A 23,059-nucleotide genomic window follows, 5' to 3' on the forward strand; every position below is an offset into this window, starting at 1 on the left:
GACAATAAGTATGACGTTGTTCCATGTATTTTTCCGACCCGGCATGGTCCATTTGGGTTGCACTTCACCCGAACTATTTGTATGGTTAAACCTTTGAGAATTGTATGTTTATGATTTGTTGAAATATTATAAGTTATAATATATTAATATGAAATCATATTATTTAATTATTATTTGTGACAACCCGAAATATTTTTGCCTTCTAGCCTTGTTAAGGGTCATTCTATTGGGTTCTAAGCCTAGTACACTTGAGGAATGAGTGTTGGAATGTACCTGCTAGAGACACTATGCAACATTCAAGCCTTAGCTCTGCCAAAAAGGAGTTCACGGCCAAGACTCATGAGTTTACGGCCATAAAGTCATGCCTGGCCGTAAACTCCCCTATAAGTCACCATTCCTTCACTTTTCCTTCATTATTTCACTTTCACCTCAAGAACACTTGAGTTCTCTCTCAAGTATCATCGAGATTTTCACTCCCGATCTTCACAAATGTAAGTGATTCTTCCATCTAGTTGTTGTTACCCTTCTTTCTCATGAATCGCTCTTTGATTTCATCCATTGAAATCAACATTTTGCTAGATCTTCAACTTTCACCAAGAACACCAAGAACACACACTTGTTATTGGTGGCCGTGAACTCATCTAAAGCCTCAAAAGTGTGAGTTTTTCATCCATCTTCTAGTATACCATGTTAGACATTAGATCATAGCCTAGAAACATCACCAAACTCAACATAAATTAGAGTTTACGGCCAAAGAACATCTCCCTTGGCCGTAAACCCTAAATATGGCCACGATTTGAGCCCTAAACACTTCTATACACTAGCTAACCTTTGAGACACTTGAACCTTTGAGAACCCTTCCCTTTAAGACCAAAAATGAGACCATTTGGTGAGTTTACGACCATACACTTTTGGTGTGGCCGTAAACACCTCAACACCCTCCATTTATTTGGTTTTTCTCATCCTTGTGTAGAGCAATGGTCCCTCAAGCTTCCCAAGCCTTCAAACACCCTCTTATGCACCTTTTACCTTGAGTTTACGACCCAAAGCTCCATGGCCTTAAACACCATTTCTTGACCTTAAACATCCCTTAGATGAATCACATGTGATTCCAACACTTGGTCAAAGTGTTTCCTAGTCCCTTAAGGTGTTTCCTTTCATATAGTTGGTTATAAACACTATATTCATGCCAATTTATGTCATTTAGGACTTGTTGTGTCTCGGGACTTCATTCGTGGAACTTCTCATCCTTACGCGCATATTCGTTTGAATCACCCACATAAGGTGAGTTCATACCCCATAATCAATCTTTTAAACTGTTTTAAATGCTTTTGAGGGGGGGAATACAAGTTGAACACAACGATAATTATGTAATTGTTTGTTATAAACATCTTTCAAAAGGTTTCTTATGTCTTTTATAAGTGATCAAAACATTTCAAAAACTCTTTTAAAGTTATGTTACTTTATAGTTTAACCAAACTCCGTTTTTAAAGTACAAGCATAACATAGTAGTAAAATGAGTCTTTTCAATAACAGTTCAAGTAAAATACTAGTAAACTATAAGGGGTACAGTTTAGAGGTTCAGTTCATACTAGATAACATAAAGAGAAACAGGGAGGTAGATACAATGCACGATAACATAAAGAGAAACAGGGAGGTAGATACAATGCACGATAACATAAAGAGAAACAGGGAGGCAGATACAATGCATGACAACATAAAGAGAAACAAGGAATTAGATACAATACATGAAAGAGAACATACTAAGATACTATACAGAACGAACATACTAAGATGTTATAGCATAGAACAACTACAAGATCTAATTATACCAATGAATCACTAACTCATTGTTCTTAACAAAAGGTGATAGTTAAATTAGGTATACATGATCATATAACTTTAATGTGAATTACACGATTAGCAATTGTTTGCTACAGTCGCGTTTGGTCCCTATAATCTCTTGACAGGGAGAGTGTATAGTATGGGAACTAGCCTTCACATTATGACCTTACTAAAAAAAACATGTTTTAAGGTAATGAGTACTATAGGATGTCAACTCAAAAGACAACTGCGTACTTATAAATTCCCATTACTTTTAGTAAGTGACAGTTCCACTTGAAAGCTAATACAAACTATTTTCGAGTCAAGATAGTTATAAACTAGGGAAAACTTACATTTTACAAACGACACACAGAACAGTCGAGTCTAGTACATTCAGTAGAAAGGGATCTATAATGCTAACTTTATGATACCTTAGTGTATGCATTCAGAGATATATATTAATCGGGTCCGATAGGTAGTAGGATGTGTGCTTTCCGCTTCATTTCATGTTCCTTGTTTGGTTGTGGGCTTACAGCAAATACACCCAGCCTACTATCTATCCGAGCTTAGCTATATATATGTTCCTTGTACACCAAGTAATCTTAATGGGTACCATGTATGGGTCAGGTCATAGGACACTAATTTAATGCACCGTTTTCTAGTACATAACATACTTTTCAAATAAAGAACATTTGGTATTCAAAACTAGAAACTTAACCAGTAAAAGGTTTAATCCATTTTATTAAACCAGTAAAAATTAAAGGACCTCAGTGGTTGATTCTATAATACCTTAGTTTATACACCAGGGTTATATATATTTAATATCCGATAGGTAGTTGGATGTGTGCTTTCCGCCTCATTCCCTGTTCCTCGTTTGGTTGTGGGTTTAGGTCAGATTCACACAATTAACTCTCTGTTCGATATTAGATTATATATAACTAGTATAAACTAAGTGATTATAGAAGGAACTACTGTGGTTATCATTTTAATATAAGAAATAAGGGTTTTCTTAAAGAATCTTTTCATCAAATATAAAGGAACTATTATAGTTAACTCCGTGGGTACCAAGTGAATACGCAGGGGTTATATACAACGATGATCTAAGAAACAATGGGATGTGTGTCTTTCGCCTCATTTCTTGTTCCTTGTTTGGTTGTGGGCTTAGGGCAGATACACACAACCGATTGTTTGTTTACTCTAGGTTTTATATAACTTGTATCCATTTAATACTCATAAAAAGGACTGTAGAGTCATTTTTACTTATCTTTCATCAAAGTATGAAATATAGGATTTTCTGAAGGAACATGCAAACTTTTCTAAACAAGAACTTACTACAACTTACTACAACTTTCTACAAACTTTCTTACTACTTACTACATCAATAAAATCTTATGAACTCACCAGCTTAAATGCTGATCTATGCTTTCAAAATAACGTGTATTCTCAGGAGACCTGTGGACAGGTTCGCGCACTGGGATTCAGAAGATGGAGCAGAATAGCGTCATGTCTTTTTGTTATTTGCTATGTATTCAATATTATGTGAATCACATACTTTGTAAAAACTTTCTTTCAAATGAAATGGTTGTTTATTACTTGCTCACTATGATGCATGTCTTGTGATACTAAACATGACGTCCTCCGCCCCAGAACGTTTCCGTCGTTCCGGTTTTGGGGTGTGACATTATTGATCATAAATTAATTTAGAATTAATTTAGTGATCAAAAAGGTGACTAATTAAATATGGGTTCTTGTATTTATATAAGTTTGGGCTAATACTTATTCGGAATGGACTTGGCATGCATGGGAGTCCATGGATAGTCCATGGAGCTTTTAACCCATGGATCCCTCGAAAGGAAGAGTCATGGGTATTAGGGTTTCCATGGATGTAACCATAATCCTCCACACTATATAAAGGAGCTTATGATGCTTTAAATGGCACTAGTTGTGAGTGTGTAAGAAGGTGGCCGATTTCTACAAGCAAACATACACTCTCATAGTTTTTCCAAAGTTTGTGGTGATTTGTGACTTCCATTTGAGGCATCCACATTATTGGTGCTTGGCTCCCAAACTCTAAGGGATCAACTCACTATTGAAATGTATGTAATTGTTCTAGCTTTTATGTTTAGAGATCCCCATGCAATGCTAGATAGGTTATGAACCTTTGAAAAACAAATTTTCATGTATTCATAGTAAAACATAGATCCAAGGTTTCTAGGGTTGCATGTACACCATACGAGTGTTAGGATGCTCAAAACCCATCACATAGTACGCTAAGCGTACCCACGAGTACGCCCAATGTACTTCAGGGACTTCTTATGTAACATTTTAAATTTTCAACGACTTCAAGAGAAATACCTAGTTTGGAGTGTTACAGACCTGATGAATCGGATATGTAGACCGATGCTCGATCGCTCAGTCATAGTGTTTATAGATGACATCTTGGTGTATTCCAAGACTAGAGAGCAACATAAGGAGCATCTTCGGGAGCTATTGGGAGTTTTGAGACGAGAACGGCTTTATGCCAAGTTCTCGAAGTGCGAGTTTTGGTTACGAGAGGTTCAGTTCCTTGGACATCTTGTTAACCAGGAGGGTTTTGGTCGATCCGGCCAAGATCAAGGTCGTTATACAGTGGGAGGTTCCGAAATCTCCCTTGGATGTTAGGAGCTTCTTGGGATTGGTAGAGTGCTATCGGAGATTCATACATAATTTCTCCAAAATTGCAGTACCCCTCACTCGTCTAACGAGGAAGGGGGTGGATTTCCGGTGGGGCCCTGAGCAGCAGAGGGCATTTGAGACGCTCAGACAGTGACTTTGCGAGGCTCCAGTCTTGATTCTCCCGGAAGGAGTTGAGGATTTTGTAGTGTTCTGTGATGCATCCATCATGGAACTGGGAGCGGTCCTCATGCAGAGAGGATGGGTGATATCCTACACATTGCGACAGTTGAAGCCACATGAAACGAGATACCCCACACACGATTTGGAGTTGCGAGCGGTGGTATTTGCTGTCAAGATTTCGAGACACTATCTCTATAGGGTCCGATGTACCATATACACGGACCACAAGAGTTTGAGACATATTATGGATCAGTCGAAGGTGAATATGAGGCAGCACAAGTGGTTGGACGTAGTCAAGGATTACGACTGCGAGATCCTTTACCATTCGAGTAAAGCGAACATGGTGGCGGGCGCCCTAACCCGCAACTCGGCTGGATCTTTTACTCCAGCGACATGTATGTGGATATTAGTGGATTATCCACTTGTAATTTTTATCAGCGAAGCTCAGGCTGAGGGCGTACGACAGGAGAAATGGAAGCTTGAGCGGATTAGAGGCGAGATCACCTGACTTCTGCAGGATAGTCGGGGGTTATTGACCCGTTGCGGTCGGGTCTGGTTTCGATGTCTTGTGGGGTTAGACAGATTATACTGGAGGAGGCTCATAAGTCTCGCTTCTTTACTCACCCGGGGGGCACCAAGATATACTGGGATCTAGGTTTGAGTTATTGGTGGTCGTGCATGAAGCAAGAGATCGCTTGGTACATTGAGAGGTGCTTGACCTGCAGGATGGTCAAGGCCGAGCACCAGAGGCTGTATGGAAAGCTGTAGCCTACAGAGATTCCCATGTGGAAATGGGAGCATATCACGATGGACTTCATCACCAAATTATTGAGAACGGCAAAGGTGTTCAACACTATATGGTTCATCGTGGATCGATTGACCAAGAGTGCCCACTTTCTACCCATTCGGGATATCTCATCGGCCGAGAGCTGGCCGATGTATATATACACGATATTGTCGCTCGCCATGGTGTTCCGGTTTCTATCGTTTCAGACCGTGATGTTCGGTTCACCTCTTGTTTTTGGAAGAAGTTCCACAAGGAACTGGGCACGCAGCTGCATTTCAGTACAACTTATCATTCGCAGACAGATGGACAGAGCGAGCGGACCATTCAGACCCTTCAGGATATGTTGAGGGACTATGTTATGGACTTTGGTGGGAGCTGCGACTCCTACCTACCCCTTGTAGAGTTCTCATACAACAACAACTATCACTCCAGCATACATGCTCCACCTTATTAGTTGTTTTATGGACGGAGATGTCGTACCCCATTCTGTTGGGGCGAGGTTGGTCTCAGGGTGATGGGTCAGACCGAGGTAGTCCTGCAGACTACCGAGATGATACAGTGGATCAAACAACGTTTACAGACTGCTTAGAGTCGGCAAAAGTGTTACACCGACCAGCATCAATCTGAGTTAGAGTTACAGGTTGGTGACATGGTACTCCTAAAGGTCTCACCCAGGAAGGGTGTGATTCGCTTCAGGAAGAGGGGGAAGTTGGGTCCCCGGTACATTGGGCCATCCAGGATCATTGGCATGGTTGGCAAGGTGTTGTATAGACTAGATCTCCCAGAGGAGCTCAGTCAGATTCATAGCACATTCCATGTTTCACAGTTGCGGAAGTGCATACTAGATGAGGAGGCAGTTGTGTCATTAGATGATATGTCGGTCGATGAGCATCTAAATTTCGTGGAGAGTCCAGTGGCCATTCTGGAGATAAAAGTGAAGGTTCTACGGAACAAGGAGATGCCTTTGGTAAATGTACAATATGAGCGTCAGAGGGGATCCGAGTGGACTTAGGAACCAGAGGCAAAGAAGCGGAAGAATTACCCGGAGTTGTTCACCACAGCAGACTTCGAGGACAAAGTCTAGTTCAAGTGGGGGAGAATTATAACATCTCGAATCCCAGGTACGTATTTTAAAGCTTATTATTCATGTTATTATGGAAAAGCGACGAGTTGGAGGCTCCAACTCGTCGTGTCGAATCTGGTCAGCCCGCATGGTTAATGGCATCTACTCGACGAGTTAGAGGACCCCAACTCGACGAGTAGAGGTTGTGCATGGAAACCCTAATTTTAAGGGTTTTCACCCTATTTAAAGGACCTTAAGTCCTTCCTCCAGCCTCCTTACTACCTTTTGACGTCCAGAAGCAAACCCTAATGAATCCAAACCCTATTTTAGGTGTGTGTGAGGCTAAAAGTGTGTTGTTGGTGCATTTCTTGAAGAATCTTGAAGGTTAAGGAGTTTGGAACGAGGAAGAGCTTATAGATCGAACATCTACATTGTATTGGCTTTCATTTGAAGGTAAAAAGTCTTTACCTTGGCCTTCCATTTATTAGATCTCTTTTTATGTTAATATGTGGTCATTTCTGGTGCAATATGGAGTGACTTTCAGATTTGAACTTGTCACAAGGTCATGGTTTCAGAACTGGACTCCTCTAGGCCCTTTTGGATATAAAGCCCCAAGCTTTATAAAGCTTTGTCCCTCCTCCTTTTTCAAAACCTTCTACTAGGGCTAGTTATTAGTGTTATAGCTTCTTGAAGCCTTGCATGCACGTAAAAGCGTCTGAATGAGAAATGGACTGAAGGAACTCGACAAGTTGCATAGTCAACTCGACGACTTGGATGAGTGTTTCCCGTTTTCTAGACTCTACATGCAATCGACGAGTTAGAGAGGTAACTTGATGAGTTGGTTAGGGTTTTCTCGACATTCTGGACACTGCGTTGACTTGACAAGTTGTTTAGAAACTCGACGAGTCGATTGGTGTTTTCACGATTTATGAGTTCTAAAGGGACTCGACGAGTTGCTAGATGCACTCGACAAGTTGGGTCAACATGGACTGTTGACCTTAACGGTTGACTGTTAACTTTGACCGAGGTTGACTAAGTTTGACTCTAAGGGTATTATGGTAATTTGGGTCTTGATAGAATTGGTCCTATGATGATTTTAAGTGTTTGAGTTTGGAACTGTGTTTGGGGAGTTTGACATCATCATCCAGTGCTATTTGTTAGGTGAGTTTTCCATACTATACACAAGGGTCTAAGGCACCAAGCCGGCCCTTTCGATTGTTATCCTATTTTGTTACTGTTATGATCTGTTAGATCAGTATCCTAGTAGATAGGATGTTTCTATTTGATTATGATCTGTTAGATCGGTATCCTGGTAGATAAGATGTTGATATGCCTAGTGATCTATAGATCGGCTTGACTGTCTGTAGACTGTTATGTGGTTATTTGAGATGTGTGCACATGTTTGATTAGTGGTTGAGGCATCTGCTTGAGTATGAGGTAACAGACCTAGGCATTCCAACCCGATGGTTGTGGGCCAAGAGTATTCCATCCCGAGGATGATTGGAGTCTTAGTATGTGGGTATTCCAACCGTATGGTTGTGGGGTCGAGGGTATACCATCCCGAGGATGCTTGGCCCCGTAGTATGTTGGCATTCCAACCCAATGGTTGAGGGGCCTGGGGTATTCCAACTCGATGGTTGATTGAACCCATAGTATGTTGTTATTGTATATGTGTTATATGGTGTGCAGGTATTTTGGGGGAACTCACTAAGCATTGGGCTTACAGTTGTTGATTTTGTTTTAGGTACCTCAGATGATCGCGGGAAGGCGAAGTCGTGATCGTGCATCTCCTCATGTTTTTATGATTTGATTTTCTGGGATACTCTGACATGAAACTATTTTAAAAACAATTTGTAATAATCATTGGTTTTGAATGTTTTAAAAAGTTGTAAATTGGCTTGAATTGTTAAGGATGTTACACTATCGGATCGAGGTGTCAGAATGCATGTCGCGTGCTGTGCGCGGGTGCGCACATGGATAATTTTTAATCTTTGAAGATCAGTATCTCTCGTATGCGAACTCCATTTTCAATGACTCTTATATATCTATGTAGGTCTCGACGTACACTACAATTTTATTTTGGTCGTTTTGGCTAATTTTAACTATTTTTTTTAGCTTATATTTTATAACCGTTACGATTTTATGAAAACATAACTCTTTCATGACGGTTCCGATTCATACATTCTTTGTCTAAAAATTCCTACTTTAAGTTGTACTATGTTTATCATTTTTGGTGACTTATGCTGAGAGTAAATTGTTCTCTTCGTAGTTTTTGACGTTGTAACTTCTTGTGCGCATTATATTTTTATTTACTATAAGAATCATATATCTTCCATACTAAGTCGCATTCTTACGAAATTTATATTTTTGGGATTGCGGTAAAGCGTACGTTCTAAAATTGTTACGAAGTTGAAGAATTAACTTGCTCATAAGATGACACAATTTCTCGTGCACTTATATTAAGCCCTATTAGTCGACGTAAGTAAGGACAGAAATCGAATATATTTACTCATACATTGAACGATTACTGTGTGGTCCAAGTACGTGTTGTTGACAATGTTAGCTCCTAACGGCGGTTGACAATGTATTTTCTGGGTTGTCACATCCTCCCCTATTGAAAAACATTTTGGCTCAGGACTTGTAGGGTAACTTTTGACTGGGGAAGTGTTGTTTTTGTGATGTTGTTGAATACATGATTCTACTTCTAATTCTTCAACTTCGTGAGGTGTTATGATGTTTTCATCATTCCTTAACTTATCCTTTTAGAATTTCTTCTTTACTTTGTTTTTCATTTATAATGAAATTTCATTTTAAACCAATAGGAAACCCACGATTCCTATTGATTACTTGTGCTAAGGTTTTATTGATTTTTACCTCTTTGTTTTGTGAGCTTGTCGTTTCTAGGTCGGGATCGCTTTTGAGTTTACTTCTAGATAACGGTGAGTGTGTTTATTTGATACTCTAGTTTGTTATTAGCTCTCTGCTTTTTGCCTAGTGTCTTAAGCGTTCCACCCTAGGTATTTTAGTCCTTTAGAGGGACTTATGTTTATTTGGATTTGACATTATTTCATTAGCATTTGGCTTTTGTAAAGTTATTGAGTAGATGGAAGTCTTATTGTTAAGAATATTGCAAAAGAGCTATGAAAAGATGGTTACATTGCGGATTCATTTGTGTATAGTCTAGGAAAGACCATGTAGTTTGTGTTTGCTTATAGTCATCTGGCTTAGGGTATTCATTTACTGGAATTTGTCTAGGCTTCTGGTTAATTCCCCTGGAATTGGTCTAGTACTCGTGCCTTGGTTCTCTATTTAGATCAGATTTCTACAAGACTACATAGTATGAATCTTTCAGCCGTAGCTCTTATAGACTAGTCTTCCTATATACATCGGGATGGGTTCACTAATTTGTAAAGGTGAAAGTTTACCTACGTAAGGTTTAAGCGTTGTGATTTGGGGTGTCCATATGACTTTGTACTCTTATGAGGGTGTACTAAGGTTACTCTCATATTTTCTCTAGGTGTTTCTAATTTTCTTAGGATTAACAAATTTAGTTGATGATTTATAGGTTGTTTAAAATTGTACTGTCTACGTTAGTGTTGGTTTGAGTGTTAGTTATTTTTCATTAGTCGATGGAGCTAGTCCTTTGACATATGACTTTATGGTATTATTTTGACATATTTACGGTGTACTAAGCTAGTCCTTTGGCATATGCATGTAGGTTTTGTCCTTTTGTTTTTAATCCAATGGTTTAGACCAATCACTCCTTCATATCTATTAGAGGATCTTGGCTTGTGGCTCTCGAAATTCTGGTAGGTGCTTACTTTTCAATTGCCTTCGTAAGTCTCTAAAGTGCGAAATATATGTTGCTCTACTACCACCTTGATAGTGGTGGAAGTTTACTAATAGTTATCCTTTAGTGGACTGAATTTCATATGAAAGTGGGTTTATGTAAGTTTCTAAAATTTGTCCTAAATCCTAAGTGTTTGGCCTAAGTTTCTATAATTTGTCCTAAATCCTAAGGGTTTGTCGTTTCATCTTTTTACTTTAATGAGGCGTTCGTTGATGTATTTGTGTTGTGCAGGGTGGCTGCATTAGTTTGAATTTTTAGCAAGCTGTCTTCTTATCGGCTTCTAGGTAGGTTTGTTGATTTATGTTGCTTTCATTCTTTGGTATTTGTTTGTTTGTTCTCCATTTTCTTTTGATTTATGATTTTTTTGCTGCATCTAGAGCCTATTTGCTTAATTAATGTGCATTCTAGGTAATATTTTTAGGGGTTTGGGTTGAAAAGGAACATGCAACATAGTTCAAGGGTTAAAAGTGTCAAAATTTGAAGTTTGGGTTGCACGTCGCGTAAAGTAGGTACGTTGCACGTAGTCGTGTTAGCCGTATAAAATGTGCGCTCGTCCCCATTTGTCAACGTGCATCCCTATTTTTCGTCCCTTTTTCTCGCAGATGGGTCCTACATGTGACGTGCATGCCATGCTTTTCGAGTTTTTTCGTTTTCCACTTCTCGCACCTCTTCATACTCAGGTATATTCTATCACAATTCTAACACTATCTAGTTCCAGATGATCCACCAAATTTTCATTAATGCTTTTTAGAGTTTTTGAAGCTTTTTGGGGTTCTAACGATTTTGGTTGAAAAATGCACAATTGAGTGGTTATATCTTAATAATATCAATCGATTAGCACCCTTCTATGCTCCATTTCTCTTAAAATTTGTTAATTTAACCTTGATTTGAGAATTTTCGGGTTTGGGTGAAAAAGTTAGGTTTTCGCCCAAATCCAACGTTTTGTTGTGTTTTTGGTCAATTTGATGACATATTATGCTAGTATACACCTCTTTTATGAAACCCCAACGATTTTTAGGTCAAAAATTGGAAAGAATTAGGCCTTAGGCTTGATTTGTCGCTGATTGTTCTTAGCGCACGCAATGCACTTGAAGATGCATGCAATGCATCTTCAAGTTCCATGTCGTGCTTCTTTAATTTGCGTGTGAGAAGATTTTTCCCATATTTTTATTTTTAAATTTTATCGAATGATTTGCTTGCTATTTCCTTAGGTTTCATGAAGAATCGTAGGCAACGTGAGGGTCTGTTTCCCCATAACTATCCCACACACCCTTGTTTATCGTTCCCGGATACCCTTCCTGCAGTGGAACATGCTTCTTACATCTGGAGGGGTTGTGGGATGTTGTCTAGGCAGATCAGTGTGTCGCAGGCTCTTGACTGTCAAGTGGTGGGAGACTTGGGTATTACTGTATGGTTAGAGCCGCTCCTTACACAGTTTTTACATGATAAGGCTGGCCTTTTGACCTTCGTTGGCCATGCATGGCATCATGTTCTAGGGTCCTAGAGCTCATCTACAGGGAGCTTTGTTTGGAGTTTCTTTCCACGATCCAGTTCAACGGGGAAGCTAGGATCTGTTCCCACGACTCGTCATTTTCTTTTAGATTGTGTGGGGGTAGCTCGCTCTTGTAGCCCTTGGAGTTGGGGCAGCCACTGGGGATCTAAAGTGTCATTTTTACCAAAAATGGGCCTAAATTGTAAATTTTCGGCTTAATAGGCCAAAAATGTCATCATTACAAAAAGTGGGCCTTTTATGTCGTTTTGGTAAATAAATGAGATAAAACAAACAACGTAATAACAAAAGGACTAAATACGTCATTTTCACTTACTTTGGGCCTGGAATATACCTTATATGTTTATTGGGCCTTAGTGGTCGATTTACATGCTTATTGGGCCTGGAACATACCTTACATGTTTATTCGACCTTAGTGGTCCATTTACATGCTTATTGGGCCTCGAATATTCATTACATGTTTATTGGGCCTTAGTGGTCCATTTACATGCTTATTGGGCCTAGAATACACATTACATGTTTATTGGGCCTTAGTGGTCCTTTTACATGCTTATTAGGTCTGGAATATACATTACTTGTTTATTGGGCCTTAGGGGTCCATTTACATGCTTATTGGTCCTTGTAAACTTAAAACATACACGAAAACATTATTTACCGCGTTACATAGTGTGATACAATATTCGCGTAAATTAGTTATGGTTCTTGTGAGACATGTTCTTTCATTCGTACCTACCTAGTGTACAACCTTTAGTCCTGTAGTTATAACCAGAGTCTCCTGGAGGGAGAGCGAGATTTTGTGTATAGATCTATACGGGGTTGACAGCCCCGCACCTGAGCTGTTCGCTATAGCTAGAGTAGGCCAGTCTAGGGTGACAACTGTCTTACCTTAAAAAAGTCGACGCCTGAAAAACGTCATGACAGGCAATTCCGTCATATCAAGCATGGTTATAACGACTCACATAGAAATTAACTCTACTTTAAAATTTACGGAATACGTAAACATTTATACAGTTACGATACTATGCAAACACCATTCTATGGTCTTTGGGTTTTAAGACCACAATACTTTTACATGCAGAAAAAATATCGGATTGATTGGGACAACTTACAATTCTACATTACCTTCTACTTACAACATAAAACATGGGAATTCTGGAATACACTCTTTATACATTTTCAAAACAGAAACACACATGCTTTAATACAAGATTTGATACAAAGCGTTCAAACCATTTATTTCTTTTACAGTAAATATCGGATTTTCTGGTGTTTACAAAATGATACAAACTTTTCATACAAATATGCTTATGAACTCACCAACATTATATATGTTGACCATTTTCAAAATAACTTGTATTCTCAGGAAATCTTTAAGCAGGTTGGCCTTCAAGAACTCATGGATTTTGATGTATTTTTGCTATCATCGTACACTTATATTTTGGGAATGTAATATTGTAAACCAAAATACTGATGTAAACAACGATGGTTGTATTATTGTATGTGTGATGATGATGTTGTCGTGATTCAATTATATACACTGTGATGGTATTAACAGATGAAGTCACCCTAACCCCCGGACGTTTCCGCCGTTTCTTCGGTTCGGGGGTGTGACATCAGTGGGGTCCAGAGCCTGAGATCCACCTACGTCATGCATCAAGGTTTGTGGCTGAATTGTGTATGGAGTTTCATGATTTCAGGTCAGAGGTTTTTCAGGAGCATCAGTGGGTAATAGGATCCGTGAGTGAGCATGCTCACAGAGGGGAAGATTGTTTATCCCCCTTATCCCTGCCAGAGGGGCTGAGCGAGCACATCTCGGACGCATCTGGCGATGTTGATGGTGATGATGTTGATGATGATGATCAGGGTGATGAGGAGGAGTATGATGACAGAGATATTTAGTTCTTTTTTTCCTTTTTTGCTACTTTTGGACATGTTGTATTTATGTAGGTTACTTTTGGTAATCTCTCTTTTGTATATGTAGGCTACTTTTTATGTAGGCTAGTCTTGGAATTATAACATGGTTGTTTTTACTTGCGTCTGCTTTTGGATTTCACAAGCATTTAGTCTATCAACTACCATATTTAAGTTTAGTAGTGAATTAGGCCTATCTAAAGTAAAACATAGTTGATCAGTTCTATGTCTAGTTTTCGTTCAACCAATGTATTATAAAACTTTTTTAGGGTATTTGATCTAAAATCTGGAATCCAAGAAGATCTTAGTGTGTATTTTATAAATTTTTGGTTCTATACTTTAGGACTATCAAATAATGATTAGCCAGGTGAGAAGTGCCGAAGGAAGGACCATTTGAGCATATAGCCTTTTTGGAATCCAGCAACCCAAGCGGCAGTTCAAACTAGTCACCTTTCCTGTAAGTAGTCTATTAGTAGTGTAACCTTTAGCTCTGATACCTATTTGCCACACCCCCGACTAGCGGCGGAAATGTCGGTTTGTGGGACGTTAGGATGTTGGTTCATAGTTAAAGAATATACTTGAATTAAATCATACCTTTATAAGATAAATATCACTTCCAATTACCAGTTATTGTATTACATAAGGATCTGAATTTAATACATAGTGGTTTATCCTGATAATTATGCTTCTCGGTGGACTGCTAGTCACCTCTTTACCCATTGTTGTGAGATCTTACGTTTCCAATACTGACCTAGGAATACATGTGCTTTGAAAGGTCTACATAATGTTGGTTATTTCACAGATTTTGTATACTTTAAAATATTCTGTATCTTTTGTTATGCCAACGTTTGTTGTATTCCTAAACTTGTGTTAGTGGGTTTGGGTATGCCAAACTATTTTCTTTGGATTATCTTGGTAGTAGTTGGGATAGTTTAGCACCTATATTTTATATCTGGATCTTTTTTATGAATAGGAAAATGTATATTATGATTTACTATTTTCTTGTGTTTTATTCCTTAGAATCTTGTATAGTTGGCTTCTTGTATTCATTAAAGAAGTACCATCCTAGTGTTCTTTTACTGTTTACTTTGTGTATGCTACTACTCCTTTCGAGGCTTCCTTTAAAGATTAGTAGTTTGAGTTTAACAATGTTACGATGAGTTCCTATAATCGAGTTACAACTAGTTGTTGTCATCCGCCCGAATTCCCGACGCTTCATCATACATCGTCTGTGTTTAGAAATTTATGCATGCACCGAATGCTGTCGGGTTGTAGCTAGCAATGCCATGTAGATATTTCCACTCTTTATAGATCTATAAATATCTTTCCCACTCACTTATGATTAAGGATTATAGGCATGGGGCTTTATATCTAAAAGTTATTCATCTAGGGATGAATCATGTCTCATCTAACACTTGTTTGTGGGAGCCTCCCCTGGTTGACCGCATTGTTGTTCTTTGTTCCATTAGTTATACACCTGTTAGGCACGAAAATGAAAGTCAAATCTATCCAAAACAACCTAAATGAGAGTTGTAATACCATTGAGATCATCACATAGATATAGAGAGGGCTTAGATCGGAGCTCGCACAAAGAAGTTATTATTTTTACAAAATCTTTTTGTGCGTGTGAGGTATGCATCTTTGCACGCCGTGCATCTGACACCGGATTCGAGTAGACTGCGAAAAATGTGGCCAAGTAGGGGAGTGACACATGGCAACCTCCTGTGGAGCCACGATGATCATGCGTGATGCGTGCATATATTTTCCCAACGCGCATTGCCAAAACTCGACTATAAATATTGGGTTGTGCCATTCCATCGAGTGCACCTCTCAAACTTCTCTCTTAATCTCTTCTCGAAGTAGTTTCCCTTTGGAGCAGTCCACGGAGTCTCGAGCCCGATTCAACCCTACATCAAAGGTTTTACGCGACTATGGTTAGTTCACTGCCCCTCTTTCACTATTTTAAATGTTTTACCTGGGGGGTACATGCTTATGAAATGGTTTAATAAAAATATGTTTATATCTATGAATATCAAATCATTTTATAAAGCCTCGGGATAATGTAGCTATAGATACTATGCCTAGTTGCAATCTATGATATTATGCCTAAGAGTTATGATGCTCGAGAGTCTAGGAAAATATAATACCTTGATGTTATAATGACCAAATCCCTTGGATAACGTATTACCTAGAAGTTATGCTGGTCAAATGTAGGGATATACACCGTACCCAAATATCATGTGTTCAAATAACCATAATTAGGGCATATATATGAATACTTATATATACAAAATAATTATGAGATCAAAAGCTATAATTATCAAATATCGGATAAAAGATTTATATTGTCATAGCTATGGGAAATCTCTACCAAATATAAAAGATAAAAGATAAATACTGAAGGTTAATGCGTTAGTGAGGTGTTAATATTCATTGAAAGGCCTTGATTAAATTCGACATTCCCCGATACATATAATTGTTAATATTGCGAGAGCTCCGAAGATATGTATAAGTATATACGGGGTTTGACAACCCCACCTACGATTGCTAACTACAATCTCGGCAGGATAACTTTCTTATTATTCACTACTTGACGTCTGATGAAGCGTTGTGGCGGGACAAATTATTAGTCAAACAACATCGATTATGAGGGCTCGTGGTAATACATTACAAACCCCTTAGAGATCTGAGTACCATTAGGAACGCCTTAGAGTGGTAGATAGAATATGTTAGGGTCGTTAGATATCCTATGAAGATAGTAAATTAGGATTAGTAAATAGATCCTAAGAAGATAATAACATAGGATCGGTAGATATCTTATAAAGATAGTAAGTTAGAGTTCATAAAATACCTTAGGAAAGGTATTTGTAAAAGAAAAAGGATTCTTAAATTAATACAACCAAATAAAAGTCAAAAACTATAAAACCTGTGCACTCACCAACATTATGTTGACGTTTTCAAAAATACATGTATTGTCAGGGAGATGAATGTGGAAGATTTGTGTGCCAGGGAGGACCTTCAAGGAAGCTTGTTGGAGTTTAGTTCCATCTGTTTATCGTTCCTAGTGACGTTAGATTGTACGCCTGTTTTTCAAATAATGAAATCCCTAAATAATTAATAATAAAATTAATGTTTGTGATATACATTTGTGTTATGTTTTATATATATTTGTATTCCTCGATCAAATTTCCTCACGTTCGCACCACCCGACGTTTCCACCACCGGTCGGGGGTGTGACACCTTAGATTTATAACTCTCAAAGAATAAGAGGAACAAATCCAATCTCGACAACATACGCCCATCATGTAGTTCATGTTATACCCAATGATGGCCCATATAACTACCTTCTACAGAAAAATGTTAAACCATGTCAAAGTACAACAATTCCTACACTCAAGTCCCAAATATGTATCTCAGGTCGAAGAGTCAAAAGATACTATCTTAATCAAAACATCACTCATGATAACGATCCATAAAGTGATTTAGATATGGTTCATGTCCAACACATCAATACTTATTCGCTAATCAAGTACCTATGAATTTGGTAGCACCTCTTTGGAATTTTCATCTCCTTGAAAATCAACAATCCATTCATATTAGTCTTACCATATAGATGTTCCCACAAATATGAACGACTATGGACATTTAGAATAACCATGTTATTCAATGATTAAACATGTTAATGTAGAACACAACAATTATTTAATGAAACAACTATATCTAATACATCAAGTCATAATAATATTTGTAGCTTATCCTATTCCAATATCCAAATACTAAATTTCAATCATTTCCAATCACTTAAAACAACAAGGTCCTATAGCACCAACATGACTTTCATGCTTTAGCTACTGAACGAACTTTGTTAAGTAGATTAGACAAACTTGATTTGTATAAATTTTGTGAATACTTATATTTTCTGTTTCATATATATATATATATATATATATATATATATATATATATATATATATATATATATATATATATATATCTTATATAGAGAAAACTGTTGAGAATGTTTTAGATGCTTAGATACCAATACTCATGTAATGGGATTACTCATAGTCCTAAATAAACTAATCATTTAAGTATCTTCATATGTGTTCCCTGAACAAAAATGTATTCTAACTCTGTAGTGTAACTATAATTAAAATATGCATAGAACTCTCATACATGACATTTCTCCTTTATTCATAACGATGATACACCCGATTGTGATTAAGAACTATCGTAATCTATTTGGAAGTTTTCATTTGTGTAAAATTATACACTTAGCTTTCTTTCAAATACTCCATAGATCAGGAACCTTCCTTTAGTTCTTCTTAAGTACTATAGAATGTTCGTATCAGTCATACCATGACTTATTCTCATATTATATTGGTATTTATCCATCATGCTCCAGGCATACAACTTATTTGGCCTTTATGCATCATGCCATATATGATGAATCCAATTAAATAAAGATATGGAATGCAATCATACTATCTAGTTCAACTTTTATACTAGGTTTCTAAGGCATGCTCAAAATATGTCATGTGGTATTGGCAAGATAAACTCTATAAGAGTGTTATATCTTAAGCTCTTGAAGATCTTTGACAATTAATGTAATTCTACTTAAACTTTTAAGTTAATATGATCTATGTGAGTAGATCTTAATTCCAAGAAAGAGTATGTCAATCACATATAAGACTAGGAATGTTATTGTGCTCCCACTAGCCTTGTAGAAAATACAAGAGTCATATTGATTTATTAAGAATTCACACTATGCAATTTTCTTACAGGAAATAAGATTCTTACTTATTAGATGTTAGCTTAAATCTGCAAAGATTTTAGGTAATGTATGCATCTCTATGTGTTATATTATTTTCTGATCAACTATTTGAACAGGTTCAACAACTGTTGAAAAACTTGCTAGTTCCAAGATAACTTATAAATTTCTCATTATTAAACATTAATGATTTCTCCTTATCAAGATAACTTAGAAATTTATTTACCTGATTAAGGGAGGAGGGATCCCAGTTTTGGCCTCCAAACCTCCTTGCAACTTAACTAAGACCTTCTTCAAATGAACTTAAGCTGCTACTTTCACTGATCATGTTAACTTTCGCCATGAAACACATGTTGTCCTTGTCAACCTTTGATTTATCGGTAGAGATATCTCCTACTTCCCACTTCTTATTTTCAGCTAACGATACCTTTGAACCAAGATTTTGCTTGTTTAAACTAGCAACCAATCTTTTGTGCTTCACTTCATATGACTCATCATTATCACCAGAGAGTGTACTTGAACTTTGTGACATCCCCAAATTCAAGGCCAGAAAAGACCGATTTAATTTATGCTTTTAAAATAATTTCAGAGTAATCATTTGATTAAAAGTGTTGCGGAATTTGTTCCCAGAAAAACATGATAAATATGTTACCAAATCATTTCTGAAGAAATGTATTTTATTCACGTAAACCATTGGGATGTCATTGTCAATACAAAAACATAAGCATAAACAAAACTTACATTCATTTACACTAGTGATCTACTTCTCTTTTAATCTCTCAGTGTAAAGCAACTTCGTATCGATACCTGTGTCACAAAACAATTTAACACATACGAATGTGTCCAATTAATCATAGAATTTTCCTAGACTCTACTAGGACTTCTTCCACGCATATCTTCAATCATCAAATCTACTTCAACTTGGTTGGTGGTAGAAATTCCAGACGATGGAACAACTTCAAGAATTACACCAACCATTCATCATCCTGCCAATCGGAGGTGTACTTCAGACGTACCGTACCCCTCTAAATGTTCCATTATTTTATTAGACATATTCTAAAGACAAGATACCACTCTTACGATATCTTCTGATAGGTATCATTCACTATCATAAGCTTTTCATTTCCTCCATCTACTCAATTCTCTACGAGTCTTCACCATAATAATTTGTACACCCAAACAAACGTTCGGTATACCAGGCGAGAATTTAAGATAGGAAAGCTTTATTTACGATAGACGTATAAATCTCCTTATCACTTCGAAACGTTTATATGTTAGTTCTAATCTCGTAATCATACGCTTAGAATCCTACACACATAAAGTTTCCAGATCCGGTCGGCAACAGACCATAGATCCGAACAAATAATAGCATATAAGGCATCCTTATAGCTATAACATAAAATATTTAACACATAAAACATTTTAGGCATCTTTCCTAAAATAAACTTGTGCTCGTGTCTAAAATGTAGCAGACACTCATCTCACGATTATCGCTTAGCATTCTAAGTTTAAGTCTAGAAATCCTATAAATTCCTAGTTCGCTTAAACTAATGCTCTGATACCAACTGTGACATCCCCAAATTCACGGCCAGAAAAGACCGATTTAATTTATGCTTTTAAAATAATTTCAGAGTAATCATTTGATTAAAAGTGTTGTGGAATTTGTTCCCAGAAAAACATGATAAATATATTACCAAATCATTTCCGAAGAAATGTATTTTATTCACGTAAACCATTGGGATGTCATTGTCAATACAAAAACATAAGCATAAACAAAACTTACATTCATTTGCACTTGTGATCTACTTCTCTTTTAATCTCTCAGTGTAAAGCAACTTCGTATTGATACCTGTGATACAAATAAACTGAGTGGGTCAGGCTTGGGAGCCTGGTGAGCATATAGGGTTTTCAACCCACAATAAATAATAAACTTATTAAGTTCTCAATCAATAAATTTATTAATTTCATCAACCAAAATAACCCTAATTACCCATTCCCATTATCCTCACTTTACGTCCCTAAAACAACTATCACAAGGGACATATCCTAAGGAATTTCACAAGGGGTGACAACATTGCTTTCCTCAACAATTTATGTCAAACAAGACATCCTAACATAAAACAACCTATAAAGTGACAACATTGCTTCCCTCTGCAATATATGTCAAATAAGACAAACATCGGGGTGACAACATTGCTTTCCTTCAGCAATTTATGTCAAATAGGCACGAAGTCACATCGTCGTCATGTGCTAAGTCCATAGCTCTTATTTCTTGACAGTATTTCCCACGGGAGTTCCTCCCTGCAATACATGTCAATGGGTTTTCCATATGCTAAGTCCATAGCTCTTATTCATCGACGGTATTTCCCACGAGTGTTCCCCCCCCCCCCCCCGCAATACATGTGAATGGGTTTTCCATACAGCTGATGAACATACTAAGGGGTTTCCCCAGCCATACATGCCCTAAAGGAACTCATGAGGGGAATAGAGTACAGCGAATAAAAACTCAAGTCCATTAACACCTACAGGTTGCGAGCCTGCTAGTGTTCCACAGACCGTCTAGAACAGTCCATGGTTGTCATCCATACTCTGCTGAATGACGCGGGTCAACGTTTGGGTAAGGGCTTTTCTCATATTGCACCACTCACGCCAACGTTTCGGTAAGGGCTTTTCTCATATTTCACCACTCACTCTCAACTCATGATCTATATCACTGATCATCTCATCTATCCAACTCACCTTTCATCACACACACACTATTTAACTCATGATCTATATCACTAACTCATGAAGCTCGTCCGATCACTTCATGAAAGAAACAAAGACTCCAAAGCTCTTCAAAATAAAAGTATAGGGAAAATACTGATAAAGTACTCCCGTACGCTCCCGTACCCCGACACGTAATAGTGTCAAAAAGAAGAACTAACAGATGAACACATAGTTCAAAAACACCTAATGAACATATAGTTCAAGAACACTTTATGAACATATAGTTCAAACATACGTACCGATCACAAGTCTACTAACATTCCACTGGACTATCTAAAATAATCTGTGGCCGTTGTCTATACTCTGCTAGATGACTAGATCATCTTAATCATCGATACCTCTCATCACTTTTATTTCATCACACATCATCTAATTCATCTACCCATGTTTTACCCAACATATTTGTAGATAAAAATATATACACAATTTAAAACTTGTATAAAACATCTATTCAACAGTCACCTTAATTAAACAATTAATATATTTACATGTACCATGTATTGTAAAGAAAATACTTCATATATATGTGTAAGGTGAAAGTGACTATACACTCACTTGATTTAACGATAACCGGGCTGCACTTCGTTGCGTAAAACGATTGTTTATAATAAAACCGGGAGTTTTATTGAGAAAACCGGGCTCTGCGAGGGTCGGGCTTCGAAACCAAAAAGATAAATTTTTCGGGCTTCTCGGGCTCTTCGTGGCGTATTCCGGGGGTATAAACGATACCGGGGCTTTGCGGGATGTTAAGATGAAGAAAATATGAAGAAAGGGGCTAAATATGGCAAAATTCCAAAACTAACCGGGAAGGCTCGCATACCCCTTCTATTTATAGGGTCCGAAGTCGGCTAGGGAAAGTGGGGACGCAGGCGAGGGTGCGAAGGTGCTTGCACATGGGCTGCGCGTGCGAAGGCCTCGCTGTCCTCTCCTGATTGGACCGAGGTCTAGGGTCCGAAGTAGGGGCTTCGTGGCTTCTTGCGAGGGCTTCGGACATGTGATATTAGACACGCGTCGGATAGGCATTGGACCGCTTCAGCAGCTCGGATGACTCGGCCTCATTTCGGACACATGGCATGCTCTAAGCGAAGGTGACGTGGCCGAAGCCACCTATGCGAAATTTCTCGGTTTTCGCGCCAAAACTTCTAAAATCCATAACTTTCGCATACGAGCTCCGTTTTTGACGTTCTTTATATGCACGCGTAGGTAAAATTACGCTCTACAACTTTCATTTAGACTTCGTCGGCTAAATTTGAATTTAATTTTTAAATTATTATTTTTAACAGACCGGGACAGGAAATCCGTTAAAAATTGATAACTTCTTCATCCGACGTCCGTTTTCGTCAGAGTTTTTACCGTTGTGCTACTAATGACGAGACCTTCGATTCTCGTTTAGGTCGTGTCGGCTAAAAATCTCTCGATCTAAAATTCGAGTTTTTAGCTGTCTACTGCTAAGCTGAAACTTCGAAAAATCATAACTTCCTCATACAAAGTCGGATTTGGGTTCTTTTTATACCTACTCTCGGTTTAACGAACACTACGTGTTTCATTTAGATCACTAAGGCCAAAAACTAGTTTCTTAAAAACTCACTATTTACGACATTCGGCACCGTGCCGGTTTTGTCGCGAAACTTCGACAGGTCATAACTTCTTCGTTATAACTTGGATTTCGGCATTCTTTATATATCCGTGATCCTTGTCACGCCCACTACAAGTTTCTTAATAGATATCGGCTTTATCTA

This window comes from Lactuca virosa, chromosome 4 (genome assembly GCF_052849685.1).
Source record: "Lactuca virosa cultivar CGN04683 chromosome 4, Lactuca_virosa_CGN04683_v6, whole genome shotgun sequence".
Classification (NCBI taxonomy): Eukaryota; Viridiplantae; Streptophyta; class Magnoliopsida; order Asterales; family Asteraceae; genus Lactuca; species Lactuca virosa.